At 45.1% G+C, this 14207-nt stretch overlaps 1 protein-coding gene and 1 long non-coding RNA gene across 5 annotated transcripts in view; one reads left to right on the top strand and one right to left on the bottom strand.

Moving 5' to 3' along the window:
- WIPF3 (WAS/WASL interacting protein family member 3) overlaps positions 1-6881 on the bottom strand; it is an 86625-nt gene extending 79744 nt beyond the window's left edge. For 2 of the 4 annotated variants that reach the window (XM_061198634.1, XM_061198635.1), the window contains exon 1: positions 6542-6881. The gene's annotated coding sequence lies outside the window, so the exon portion shown is untranslated. Of the gene's footprint in view, positions 1-5453; positions 5554-6541 lie in introns of those variants that run through there. The other 2 variants (XM_061198632.1, XM_061198633.1) reach the window with 2 other exon arrangements.
- LOC133096844 (uncharacterized) overlaps positions 6863-14207 on the top strand; it is a 140445-nt gene continuing 133100 nt past the window's right edge. The window contains exon 1 of the long non-coding RNA XR_009701861.1: positions 6863-7699. This is a non-coding gene — a long non-coding RNA (uncharacterized LOC133096844). The remainder of the gene's footprint in view (positions 7700-14207) is intronic.

Here is a 14207-nt window from a genome sequence, read left to right as displayed (position 1 = left end):
TATGGACCATGAAAAGCATAAGAGACCTCTGAGACAGGTCTTCTATGATTGAAGGGAGTGGGTAGGGGGTGAGCAAAGCTTTGCCACATGGGAGTGTCTGGGGTGTGTGGCAACCAGTCCCAGCAAGCATGGCGCTCACAGAACCAGGTTGAGCTTTAGTTTGTAAGCTTCTAAAGAAAGGAGAGATGTTAGACACTGGTGTTTTAAATACAGCACCCTGGGGGCATGTGTGGAAAATGAATTATAGGGCAATGAAGAAGCAGCAAATATGTAGACCAATTTGGGGATCCTCATGAGCGAGGATGGATATTTATTTGAATTAGAGTAACGGCAATGGGACAGAGCCAAGGACGATAACAGTTTGGATGTCTGGGATGTGGGGAGAAGAAAGAGTCCAGGACAACCCCAAGGCTCCTTGCCAAGACAATCTAATATTAATTAAGGAAGGCAGAAGAAAATGTGTGGGTGTTGGGGGGTGGTGAATGGGCGGGGAGAAGTGAGTTTAATTTGAAGCATATGAGGTCCTTTTGGCAAACGGAAATTTAGATCTGAAATTTAGAAAAGAAGCAGGGCTGGTGACAGCGGTTTAGGAATCTACATAAGGCAATTGGGTGTGTTTCATCCTCTAATGCTAATTGTATGAAAAACCAGAAAAGTATAACATTTTAAATTACTGAGTCACTTCTGTAATTTCTAATTAAGTCAGGGACATGGCTAATAATGGAAGTTATGTCAGGTGGCTGATACTTCTAGCTGCCTACTCAATAACCATTTCCTCTTCTTCCTTAGAGCAAAATCCCTAATTAGAGAGAGGGGTGGTAGCTGCAGTTTACCCAGCTAAAAATATTTGACTTCTCAGACTCTTTACATTTTAGAGCAACATTGTGACACCATCCTGGCCAATGAGATGTCGTCAGAAGTAGTTGGGGAGGGCGTCACTTTCTATCTAAAAAGGCAAAACCTCCCTAATAGAAGGGCCCTCGCTCTTTAGCTATTTACACATTTCCTTTCTTCCTGCCTAAAGATGTAAGCCTAGAGATACAGCAGCCATCTTGTGACCATGAGGCAACTAGATTTAGGATGATGTCCTACATGGTGAAGATGGTGAAGCAGGGAAAGGCTGATTCTCTGATAGTACTGTTTGAGCTCCTGCATCACCCCTGGACTGCCTTTCTTGGGAGTCTAGCTCCACAAGACACTCTTGTATCTGTTTAAGCCAGATTCTGATGTGTGCATTGTTTTTGTTTTGTTCGTTTTGGCAGCTGAATGCAATCCTAACTGATACAAATCATATTTGGGCTAATGTATATGTAATGAGACTAAAAAGACATGACCATTATTTCAAGTACTAAAAAAAAGTTTAAAAATCAAATATCATTTATTCTTAATACCAAGAAGTATTGAAAGTATTAAGGGGCTTAAAAGGTAGTACAGAGCACTGGATATTTCTTTTTCCAAACAGTGTGATAAAATCTGCAGCTAAAGGGAGATTATGGGACTACCAGTATTAAGAAAATTCATGAACACATCTATTAATGAGTTTATGTGCATGATGACACCCTTTGGACTTTTTCTGGATAAAGTAAACTGATCTGGCTCATTTATATAGCTTCAGCCAGAACAAATGTTCTTAAAGATGGGATTGTTCACCTGACTCTCACAAGAATTATAATCTTTGGAAGAATCTTTCTACTCTCCCAGGCACTCAGTAAGCATAGCTAAGGAAATAGCACATCCCCAAACCACAGTGTTCTGGCCCCTCACAGAAGAGCTTTTACTGGGCTGTGCTCTGAGAGTATGTCTCTGGAACGGCAGTCAATAACGTTCTAAGAAACACTTATTATTAACTTCTACCACAAAACTTCCATTGTCTTCATGGCAGGGACCATGTTGAAGACTTAGATCTCTATGGCAACAGTGACTGCTTTGAAGAACCGCCAGTAGAAAGCTATCCCAAGTTTCAGGACCAGGAAAAGCTGTGTAACTGATCTCATTTTATCTCATGGTCACTGTGGATTGGGTAACTATTTGTGTTTTCCTCTTTGTTTTGGTTACTGGGAAGCTCTGACAAATTTTTAATCCCATCTCCTGAAACTACACCAAACCTTATAGTAAACTCATCTTTAGAAATTACCTGCACCTTATAACATAGTCTTGTTCACTAAATTACCTTTGATTTTATCTTGCTTCCTTATCTGTGTGTTCTCTGTACCCCAGTTTCATTATTAATTTTATGTTGTTTACTCCTCAAATGCTTTATGGAACCAGAAACACTTAAGGCAAACAATTTTTAAAAGCATCAGATGATAATAATAATAAAAAAATAGCTAATTTATTGAACATTACTATGAACCAAGCACTGTCCTAAGCACTGGACTTATTTTAAGTTATTTACCCTAAATATGAGATAAGTAGTATTATTACTATGCCCACTTTACAGATGAGAAAACTGAGGCACAGAAAGGTGAAGTAATTGGTCCAAGGTCATACAACAAATAAATGATGAATGAAAGATTCCAACCCAGGTGTTTCAAATTACAACCGTTTTACAAAAGAAGAAATATTTAATTTCTAAAAGAAGCAGAGGCCTTCTGATCTTACAGGCTGAGCTTAGCGTCCTTCAGCTTTAAAGGAGATATCTATTATACATCTTGTCCATACAATCATGCCTGATGACCCATATTAACAGAGGGGAATGAGACAGTAAAAGTCAAATCCAAACTGACTTTTGACCTTTAAATATGAAGGTATTCATTCATTCACTCACTCATTCATTCACTACTCATCACATGCCACCCATGATGCAGCTGCTGGGAAGAGAGATGAAACAGATATAGTACCTGTCCTCCAGGAGCTCAGGTGCAATAAGGCAGAGTCAGACAGGTAAAGGGCACCTTGGGCTTATGAGTTGGCTGATAGCAGACCAGGGCAGGGTGTGGCATGATCATTCTGAGAACAGTTTAGCCCTTGGCCTCTCTGTCCATCTGATAATGGGAGTAAGAAAAATCAGCTCCCTTATAGGGCTGTTGGGTTGATTTCATATGTAGAAAGCTCTTAGCCTAGTCAGGCACAACAAGTATTCAGTATGAGGTAGCCTTTGGCTCTTAAGGCACAGTGGATGGCAGCCTGGGCACCTTGCTCTGACACACACCTGCACACGCATGGACCCGAGTCCTCACAAGCTCCCTACTGCCTCCTCTTAGATACAGTCCATAGACAGGCCTGGCACTTCCTTTCTGGATGCCACCATCTCAAATTCAGTGTCTCACTGGAATACATCGCCCACAGAGGGTGAACATTCCTTCAAGATGCACTTGAAAATCTTTCACAGAGCCTGGCCCACATAATGCCCACCTGGCATTTTTGCCACATTTGCTCTGCTTCACTCTATCTCTTTGGCACTTCAGCACGGCAGTTCACCACACGATTCCCCTGCTGCAAAACGGGTTAGGTTCCTGCTTGGGCAGGCCTAAGGAAATACCCAACTAGAACAGCAAAGGGGAAGTTTCAAGTGCACTATTGGCTGAAGTCAGTGAGAAAACTTATGTGCTGCACCTGCTCCGCATCAGCTGGGAACCGTCCGTCTCTTCGGTTCTGTGCGGTGGCTAAATAAGAATTAATCATTTTCTCACCAACCCTAACTCATATTTAATAGTTCCCTCTCGAAGTCTGTTTTGTCATGCTCTCAGCAGAGTCAGTCAAACATTATGATTCCTTTCTAAATATTCCAGCAGCCAGATGGCAAGAACACTAACTGTGACATGGCAAAACTCGCCTAAAGATAACTTCGTGATGCATAATCACGCTTGATGGCACTCAGCTGAGCAGATTCATCCAGCTACCTCTTTACCTGCCCCACTTAATCCAGCTTCTTCAAACCAAAGCTTTCTAATACCAAGAACAAGACAAACATTCAACTCTGCAATGTGATATTAGCTGGTAAAACAAACACCATTCTACTCCTCCGGCTTCTGAATTTTAGGAAGAAATATAAAATCACTAGAAGAACACACTTTAGGACACATTTCTCAAGATTTCTCTCTAGATAAAATATTCCTGTACCCTAAAGTTTCAAATATTTCTGCACCAAATGTAAGTATATTTACAACACGTTTGCTGGAAAACAAATTTCTGTCCTTCTGCTGAGTTATTTTTGTAGGTTTTTTTAAACATAAGCATTGATGAACAAATATTTATAAATTCTAGAATGTAGGAAAGTTGACTGGTTTTCCCTAGTGAAAATCCTACATGTTCTCCTCTAGAGTAAATTACATTTTGGTTTCTCAGATCTTTTCTAGGTTATATTATTTATTTTGTGTGTGTATTTAAGTGACTGCAAAATCACAACCTGTACTGTATGATTTCTGAACAATAAATCTCCTAAAAACAGGGTTTCCAGGCTGGGCCAGCTGGCTTTCTCCTGTTCCTAAAACTGTATGTTCTTAGACACACACACACACTTCCTCCATCCCTTCCGCTGCTGGCTACCTTTAGTCTGTGACACAATCTCACACTCACAACTATATGAAAACAACAGAGGCTCCTGGAAAGGAACCAAAAGGGGGCACAGTGGGAAGCCAGCCTTCAAGTCTCTGTCACCCTGATGGCTCTGCCCTGATTCAGGTGGCCGAAAATTGCTTGTTTATGGTTGCATGTATAGAATTTGAAATCTGTGTACCCAGGTTCTTAACCCTGCTCCCCTGAGTAAGGCATTTAACCTCTGTGACCTTTTATTTTCTTGTCTGTAAAAAAAAGGCACAATAACAATACTACCCTTAAAGAACTGTGAATCATGTGAGGTGATTCGTGTAAAGGTATTTGGTAAGGCCCTCTGCAGTGTGTATTTCATTTCCCGTTATTGCTAAACTTTCTTTGCTCCCTGTTCTTATTTATTTATTTATTTTTCTGATTTGGTTTCTGTGGTTTTTAAATGTATCTCTAAAATTCATTGGCTGGAAAACTGCACTAATCTGTGTGCTACTACAATGAGTGGATTTTTAGCATTAAATTTTTATTTACTTTTTTATTGAGGGAAAGCGTAAGTGCACAAATCTCAAGGGAATAACCTCACAAATATCTATATGCGTACACCTGTGTTACCACTACTTAGGTCGAGGTAGGAAGCATTTCCGGCACCTGTGAAGCCTCCTTTTCTATCCAAGTCATTACCAGGCCCAAAGGCAACCCAACCCCTCTTCTAAGCTTCGTCCCCATTAATAGCTTTGCCTAAAATTAAAAAAAAAAATTTTGTTTTTCAGGGGAGGCTGGAGTCCCTGCGATAACTACTACTGCTGACCAGAAGAAATGTACTTCTCTTCCCTCTAAAGAGATAAAGATTCTGTAAACGAGGAGAGAGGCACGAACTTTCTGAATCACACAGGTTATGCAGAACAAAGCCCTCATTCTGCAGTCAAGGACACCCCCAGGCTTGGAGAGGCGAAGTGATAGCCCACCTTCCTGCTGCAGAGTAACTTTCCTTCCAAACAGAGCCCGTCACGAAACAGCGCGAGCGTCGGGGCTGTTGTCGGCTCGTCCCAGCGCGCCAGAAGAGCTCTCCCGGCCTCTCCCGGGAAAAAACTTCTTTCCAGGGAGCAGCGCGCACTGGGGCCCCACGCCGCCCCCGCTCCCGTCGCAGGCACACCCACGCGGCTGGCAAGCCACGCTCAGAAGGCGCTGTTCCTGCGAGCCAGTGCCCGCCTGCCCACGGGGACAGGGCTGGGTTCCCTGTCCTCCAGCCCCCACCCGGAGATTCGGAGTGCCCTCTCCCTCAGCCCTGCTCCCGCATCCCCGCTGCACCTCCGCCTCCGGTGTGTACTGAGGGAAGCGGGGAACAGGCTCTGCCACCTTCTCCCTTATTCCTCCAAAGGAGATTTTAAAACCCATGCATGGCCAGACCTAAATCGCTGGAGCACAGACTACTGACCTCAGGGGCCTGGAGATGAGCACCGGGAAGGGAGTCCCGAGACCTGCGCTCTGGCCCCAGGTCAGTCACCACGAGCTGTGTGACCTTGCGTAAGTCACTTTACATCTCCGAGATTGGCTTCCTCACCGAGGGCTTCTGTATCCCCCAAGCCACCTTCAGTTCTGCAATTTCCTAGCTGCTCTTTACTTCGCTCCCGCTCATCCCGCGACAGCCCCCTCCCCAGCGAGACCCCAGCCTTTTGTTCTGGGGGTGAAGTGGGGAAGGGAGGAAGGGAGAGCTTGGCGAAGACCAGGCCCGGGCGGCCTTGTCGCCAGGGGCTGCTCAACGGAGAGTCGGGTCGGGGGAAGTCACCAGGCAAACCCGCGGTGACCTCGTTCCCTCCGCGGTCCCGTTACGGCCGGGCCCTGGAGACGCCGCGCGGCGGGCAGCGGGCGGCAGGCACCTGGGCAGCGCACCGCATCGCCCCGGGCTGGGGGCCCCCGGACACCCGCATGCGCGTACACAGCACGCTGCCCCCGCCGGCGTTTCACTCCGCTCCGGGACGGCCCGAGCGCCCGCAGCTGCGGCTCGTCCCTCCTCCCTCAGGCACCGACCCGGGCACGCGCGCGGAGCCGCTACCTGCCGCTGGCCGTGCCGAGGACAGGACAGGATTCGTCTCTGGCCGACGTCCCCGCCGCCGCCGCCGCCTCTAGGCTCCGGGCTCTGTCCCGCAGGGTCCGTGCTCCAGGCGGCGCCGCTGGGGCCAAGCCTCGCTGGATGCTGCGCTCGGTGAGCGCCGCTCACGCCCCGGCCGCCAGCTCTGGGGCTGCCGGGACGCGGAGGCGGGGCCGTCGCCCCCACCTGCTCCTCCGGCTCCTGCCTGGGAGCCGCAGCCGGCCCGCGCGCAAGGACGCGGCCCGGGCGGGCGGGGTCGCTCTGGAACCCGGGAGGCGGGTCCTAGCCGCCGGGCGCGCCTCTGCCTGACGGAGTCCCAGGTCTAAGCTGAGGAGAGAGTCTAAGCTTGGGGCCCAAGGCTGGAGTTCCCCAGGTAGGGGGGGCTGTGATGCGAGCGACACCCGGCCCAGCACCGCCAGGCTGGGGACACTCCACTCCTTCATCAATTTATTCCAAAATATTTTGAACCCCTCCTATGCTTCAGGCGGCGTCATAAGCGGTGGGGACAAAAGAACGAGATCGTCTCGTGCCCTTGCGGAGTTCACGGTCTAGAAAAGGAAACAACTAATGGACAACTACACTGCAGAACCAAGAGGGAGCGGTCATAGAGGGGGCCCTGAACCAGACTTGGGGAGGTCAGGGAAGGCTTCTGGAGGAGCTGGTGGCTAAAATAACTGAAGGATGTGCATGAATTATCCGGTTGGAGTGACCTGGGGAGGTAGATTGTCCCAGGTGGAGCCGAAGGGGAGAGGGAGCCGACTGTCTGAAAACTGAAGGGTCTGAGGAGCCGAAAGAACTTGGTATGGCCACACTTCACGTTCAGATCCCTGGAAAGATGCAGAAAGATTGTGTCTGAGGCTGGATGTATTCCACTAGGCGCATGATTGGTTGGTGAGGATTTCGAATCTCCCACGTGCTGCGCATTCCCGCTAGTGGAGGAGCTAAGAGGATACTCGTGGACCGTTCCCTGCAATTTACCTGAGCGTCTGTGAGTCAGGCACTCTGCAGGACCCTTAGGATGTGCTGTGGAAGGAGGCAGTGTCGCTATGCAAAAGGAGCTACAAGTCTGCAGTGGGGGAGAGACCTGTACTCAGCGCTTGGATGAGGTGCATGGGAACACAGGTGAGAGAGCAGTTAATGCTGGTAGGGAGGGGGATCTCACACATGGATAGCAAACTGTCTCCAGGTTCAGGTTCTGTAGCAGCTGCTGTCAAAGTACGTTGCCCAAGCAGACCTTAGCTGGTTTCTTAATTACTAGTGTTTACAGGCTGACAATGTGTAGGTTTATATTTATAGCAAGGATAAATAATTCACTCCTGATGCTGTTCCCTTCTGTGTTGTCAAGAACATGGGCTTCTGTTTGACTTAGGTGAAGAAGGTGTAGTCAGTGGAAGCCAATGAGGTACTTGCTTCCCACCTGTTTGTCCTGTGCAACTCATGCCTTTCCTCCTTTAGAACCAAAATAAATGGGCATGGGCATGAAATCTGAAAAAACTGCTCAACCTAAAATTCATAAACCGTTTTGCACAGGTGATCACTAAAAGAAAAACATCTGAAACATTACCAGACAGTTTCCTTCTTGGGATCCCTAATGTGTATTCTCATTAAATACAAAACTACTAGTATTCTAATACAAAAGGAAGGAAAGATAAAATAGCAGAGAAGACATTTGCATGAGCCCAGAGTTCCCACCAGGTCTTCTGCTGAATGGCCCAAGCAGGAGTTAGTCGAATGGAAAGGCTGTTATCTTAAGAGACAGGTACGAGCTGGCGTGGATCAAATAATTTGTGCAAAAAGGCTACTGGTTGGAAAGGATGGAGAAATGGTGAGTGAGGAAAATATTTGGAAAGTGGAGACATTTGTGCTGAAAGCTTCAGGTGCCCAATGTCTCATATCCACGTGAAGTAACTGTGCCATTGGTGCCTTGTTTTTTTTTTTGTTTTTTTTAAATGTGAAATGGGACTTCTTTTTTTTTTTTAAGTATTTGTTTATTTATTTATCTATGGCTGTGTTGGGTCTTCGTTTCTGTGCGAGGGCTTTCTCTAGTTGTGGCAAGGGGGGGCCACTCTTCATCGCGGTGCGCGGGCCTCTCACTATCGCGGCCTCTCTTGTTGTGGAGCACGGGCTCCAGACGCGCAGGCTCAGTAATTGTGGCTCACGGGCCCAGTTGCTCCGCGGCACGTGGGATCTTCCCAGACCAGGGCTCGAACCTGTGTCCCCTGCATTGGCAGGCAGATTCTCAACCACTGCGCCACCAGGGAAGCCCTGGTGCCTTGTTTTTATGGACATTAGAGAAGGATCCATTCCCCCTGGCTCCACCAGGATGTACATAACTACAGGACAGCACTAGCTATTCCAGGTGGATGATACAGGCATACCTTGGAGATATTGTGGGTTCAGTTCCAGAACACTGCAATAAAGCAAATATTGCACTAAAGTGAGTCACATGAATTTTTTGGTTTCCAGTACATATGTTTACACTATACTGTACTCTATTAAGTGTGCAATAGCATTATATCTAAAAAATGTACACACCTTACTTTTAAAAAAAACTTTATTGTAAAAAATATGACTGACCATCATCTGATAAAGCAAGGTTGCCACAAACCTTCAATTTGTAAAAAAAAAAAAAAAAGCAATATCTTCGAAGTGCAATAAAACGAGATATGCCTGTATTTGTTTAGTCACAGGTACTGTAAGTCACCTTCCCAATAGCCAAACCCTTTTCCCTTTCCTCGCTATAAACAGAACTGAGGATTATGATTGGTCCAATACTACCATGACAGTCCCATTCCTGATTTCCCAGTCTTTCTTGCAGCTAAGGAAGTCATTGACCCGGTTCTGGCCAATGAGTTGAAAGAGGGAGTTGGCTGGGGGGCTCCTGAGACCTCCTTTGCTGGCTCTGACTTTCCATTTTTCATGTTCTTTGTGCCTCGAACACAAATGAGATGGCTAGTGATGCTGCAACCAGATTACAACCAAGAGACAATGAACATGAGACCAAAAAGCCAATATAATCAGGATGGCAGAGTGGAAAATAGAGCAAGTGTGTATGGTACTTCTGGGCATTCAGACGAAATCCAGCAACAGCCCACCTCTGAACTTTTTATGTGAGAAAGATAGCCCTTGCTAGTTTAAGCCACCGAGACTGAGTTTTCTATTCCTTGTGGCCAAATGTATTTCTAACTGATACCGTGGCCTGGTAAAGGGCAAACATCTCTTCTCCTCCTGCTCACCAAATGCCTGCAATAGCTCACCTTTCACACTTTCTCCTTGTAAACTTATATTTATATCTGCCTTGACTTATTAAGCTCTTCAGGAGAACAGCACTATAGAAATCTTAAATGTTTTATACATGTATCCACATCCATTCCTCAAGAATTTGTAGAGCAGCTATTAGATGGTGATAATGTACTCGGTCTAGGGGCGCTAAAACGAATTCACAGCCCTGCCTCCAGGGAGCTGACAGCTTAGCAGAGGACACGGCTTGTAAATAGAGTATTACAGTTCCCTGGAGAGAAGAAATGATGAACACTGCCTGATGGCGGGGAGAAGGGAGACAGTAATGCCTGAGCTGGGCTTTCGTGGATGAACTGGAGTTTCCCATCAGAAACTGGGGAAGGGAAGCCATTTCAGGGAAGAGAAAATCTGAAAGAGGTTGGTGGCCCAGGAGCCTCAAACTCCACATGTCTGAAATTGAACTCATGGTCTTCTTACTAAACCTGACCCATTCTTGGTGTTGCCCATCTCTCCATCCATCCAACCCAACTACCCAACAAACCCTCAGCTCCCTTTCCCTCATGGCACCTCCCCTCGGTGGATTTTGCCTCTTGGCCCCATCTGGTTCTACCCTTCCGCACCAATGCCACCTGCCACCAGAGCCTGTCACCTCTCTCCAGCATTTCCACAGTTGCCTCTTAGCTGGTCATTCTGCAACGCGCTACTTCTCTCTTCCAAACCAGTATTCACAGTGTGGCCAGAGATGGTCTTGAAACTCAAAGCTGATCTTAACTCCCATTATCTGTAATTTCGTTTTTTTTGCTTTGCTCTGATGATAATAACCAAGGTCCTGAGCTTTGTCTGAAGGCACTCACAATCTACAGCATGACTTGCTCAGCCTTTTCCCTCTCCCTTGATCTCTTTACTCCAGTCGTGTTGGCCTGCTTTCAGATCCTTGAACAGGTAATATTCTTTATTGTCACTCGCCCTTTGCACATGCTTTTCCCTCTTTGAAGAGAACATCCCCAAAATGAACTCCTCATTGTTCAGATCTCAACTTAACTCAGCCATCACTTACCTGGAATTCGACAATGTCACCTTCCACTATAAGAGCTCATAATCCCATGTAACTTTCTATTGCAGCATTTATTACAGTTGTAATGATGCCATTATTGGTTTGATGATTTGATTAATGTCTGTCCCCCAGACTAGACCATGGTATCCATGACTTCAGGAACTATCTCTGTCTCTATTGTATCCTTATCTCACAGAACAGAGACTACTACATAGTAGGCACTCAACACATGTTTGTTGAGTTATGAAAGAAATGAACAAATGAGGCTTGGAGTCTTGAGCTAAGTATTTGAAAGTCTATGTATTTTTTAACTTTCAATATCAACCTTATTGAAAAGTAATTTATATATGAAAAAATGCACTCATCTTAAATGCCAACAGATATGTTCTCTGATGTAACCTCTACCCTTATCAAATATTTCAAAGACCCAAAAAGGTCCCTTGTGCCCCTTTGCAACCAGTCCCTACTCCCAGTCCCAGGCGACCACAGAACAATTATTGATTAGTTTTGTCTTTTCTAGAGCTTTGTATATTGAATATACATGATATACTCCTTTTGTGTCTGGCTTTTTTGCTCAGCATAATGTATTTGAGCTTCATCTATGTGTTTTGTGTAATTTATTCCTGTTTATTGCTGGTTAGTATTTCACTGTATTTCACAGTGCCAGTATTTGTTTATCCATTCACCTGTTGGTGGACATTTGGGTTGATTCCAGTTTTAGGATGTTACAATTCAAGCTGCTTTGAATATTTGTGTATAAGTCTTTTTGTAGATAAATGTTTTTATTTCTTTTAGGTAAATACTTAGGAATATAGTTTTAAGAATCATTAGCATTTAAAGATAAAACCTTGGAATCACAATGAAAAACTACTTCACACCCACTAGGATGCCATAATTTTTAAAAAAGGAAAACAACAAGATGTGGAGAAGTTGGAACCCTCATACATTGATGGTGGGAATGTAAAATGGTACAGCTGCTGCAGAAAACAGTTTGATGTTTCTTCAAAAAGTTAAACATAAAATTACCATAAGACCAAGAAATTCCAATCCTAGGCATATACTGAAAAAAATGGAACACAGGAGTTCGAATAAAACTTGGACCTGAAAGTTCATAGCAGCACTATTCACAATAGCCAAAAGGTGTAAACAACCCAAATGTCCGTCAACAGATGAATGGGTAAACAAAGTGTGATATATCCATATAATGGAATATTATTTGACAATAAAAAGGAATGAAATACTGATACATACTACAACGTGGATGAGCCTTGAAAACATTAGGCTAAGTGAAAGAAGCAGACACAAAAGGCTGCATATTGTTTAATTCCATTTATATGAACTATCCAGAATAGGCAAATCCATGGAGACAGAAAGCAGATTAGTGGTTTCCAGGGGCTAGGGGTGGGGGAAATGGAGCATAGCTGCTTAATGTGACCAGGGTTTCCAACTAGGGGGTATAAATGTTCTGGAACCAAATAGTTGTAATGATTGCACAACATTGTGCATGTACTTAATGTACTTAATGCCATCGAATGGTATACTTTAACATGGTTAAAAGAGTAAATTTTATGCTATGTATACTTTACCACAATAATGATGATGATGATGATGGTAATAATAATAATAATAAAAGTTACAACCAGACTTCCCTGGTGGCGCAGTGGTTAAGAATCCGCCTGCCAATGCAGGGGACAGGGGTTCAAGCCCTGGTCCGGGAAGATCCCACATGCCACGGAGCAACTAAGCTCCTGCGCTGCAACTACTGAGCCTGCGCTCTAGAGCCTGCAAGCCATAACTACTGAAGCCTGTGCGCCTAGAGCCCGTGCTCTACAACAAAAGAAGCCACCACAATCAGAAGCCCGTGCACCGCAACAAAGAGTAGCCCCTGCGCGCCGCAACTAGAGAAAGCCCCACGTGCAGCAACGAAGACCCAACACAGCCAAAAATAAATAAACTAATTAATTAATTTAAAAAAATAGGTACAACCTAGAGGGGTGTGAGGGTCTTGGGCAGTGGTTCCCACCCTCTGCAAAGACTGCTACATCACCCCATGCATCACAAGCCCATAGCTGGCTGAGGGTGGGCCTACCTGTCAGGTAGAATTTAGCCATGAGTCTTCCGTGCAAGTTTCTGCCTAGGGAGGAGGCTTCACCTTGCTGAGAGTAAGAGTTAAGAGGCATGGCATTCTATCGCTTAACATCAGACTGGGGCTGATTCCTGCAGGTTCCTGGGATGGCTGAGAAACGACTTCATGAGCACAGCACAAAAAAGAGAGCAGGCAGTTCTATTTAAACAGCAACACTGTGCCAAAGAGTGCCCAAGGGAATAGTTCACTACCTGTGGATGCCGTTTAATCCCATCGTGCTGCCTCCCAAAATTCTACTGTTCTTTCAAAATGTGCTGTAAACACCCAAAGGTTGCAGTCTACCTTTCTTGCTTCCAGAGTAAGAATAGAGGAAGGTCGAGGCCCATGGAGAACACAGGATTTTACTGAACAGGCAGAGAAAGAGGATCCAACTCATGAAGGAAGAGGGAGAGAAGGGAAAAAGAGAGAGGAAAGAGCCTGGAGAGAAGGGGGTACAGAAACGAAGGAGAGAGAAGACGTGGCCGACAGCATCATGCTGCACGGAGGTCCCATTCAAGGGACAAGAAATGTGACAGTGGGAGGTCATCGGTTACCCTAGCAACTGCAAGTTCAGTGCAGTAGAACAAACAGAAGCCTGATCTTAGTGGGTTGAAGTATAAGAAGTTGCTGAGGGAGTATTGACCATACTTTGAGTGTGCATTATTTTTTCAGAAACTCCGACCAAGAAGAGGGGACAGAGGATTAAATCTAGAAGAGAAGAAAGAATCAAGGGAGAGTAGAGACTCTATCATATTGTAGGTTAAGAGAAAAGACCCAGTAGAGAAATGATTTCAAGATTTAGGAAAGTGAGGGAGTTGGAAATGTAGCAAGGTATTTCCCGAAGTACCTTTTTAGACTCATTCTTTGAGAAACTGAGAAGGGATTTGCTGAACGATATTTCACAAAGTTTTCAAAACCTTTAATTCTTCTAAGGACATAACATAAAATAGTATTAAAAACCTTGATCTTGGAGACAAAAGATGTGGACTCAAGCTATGATCAACTAGCTGTGTGATGTTCACTATTTCAATAGCTTGTTAGATCTTCAAAATCTTAATTCTTTAATCTGCAAAAAAGCGGCAGTGATTTCTGCCATGCCTCAGAGTCATTATCCGAATACCAAGAGGGGAATTCCATGAAATTCATAAAATTGAAAACACTTTGTTTTACTGTTAGGGCCACAGAAATGTAAAGAACTTTACCTGTATTAC

This window comes from Eubalaena glacialis, chromosome 8 (genome assembly GCF_028564815.1).
Source record: "Eubalaena glacialis isolate mEubGla1 chromosome 8, mEubGla1.1.hap2.+ XY, whole genome shotgun sequence".
Lineage (NCBI taxonomy): Eukaryota > Metazoa > Chordata > Mammalia > Artiodactyla > Balaenidae > Eubalaena > Eubalaena glacialis.
The sequence above is the reverse complement of the archived record's forward strand: the minus strand, read 5'-3'. Positions and strand labels throughout refer to the sequence as shown.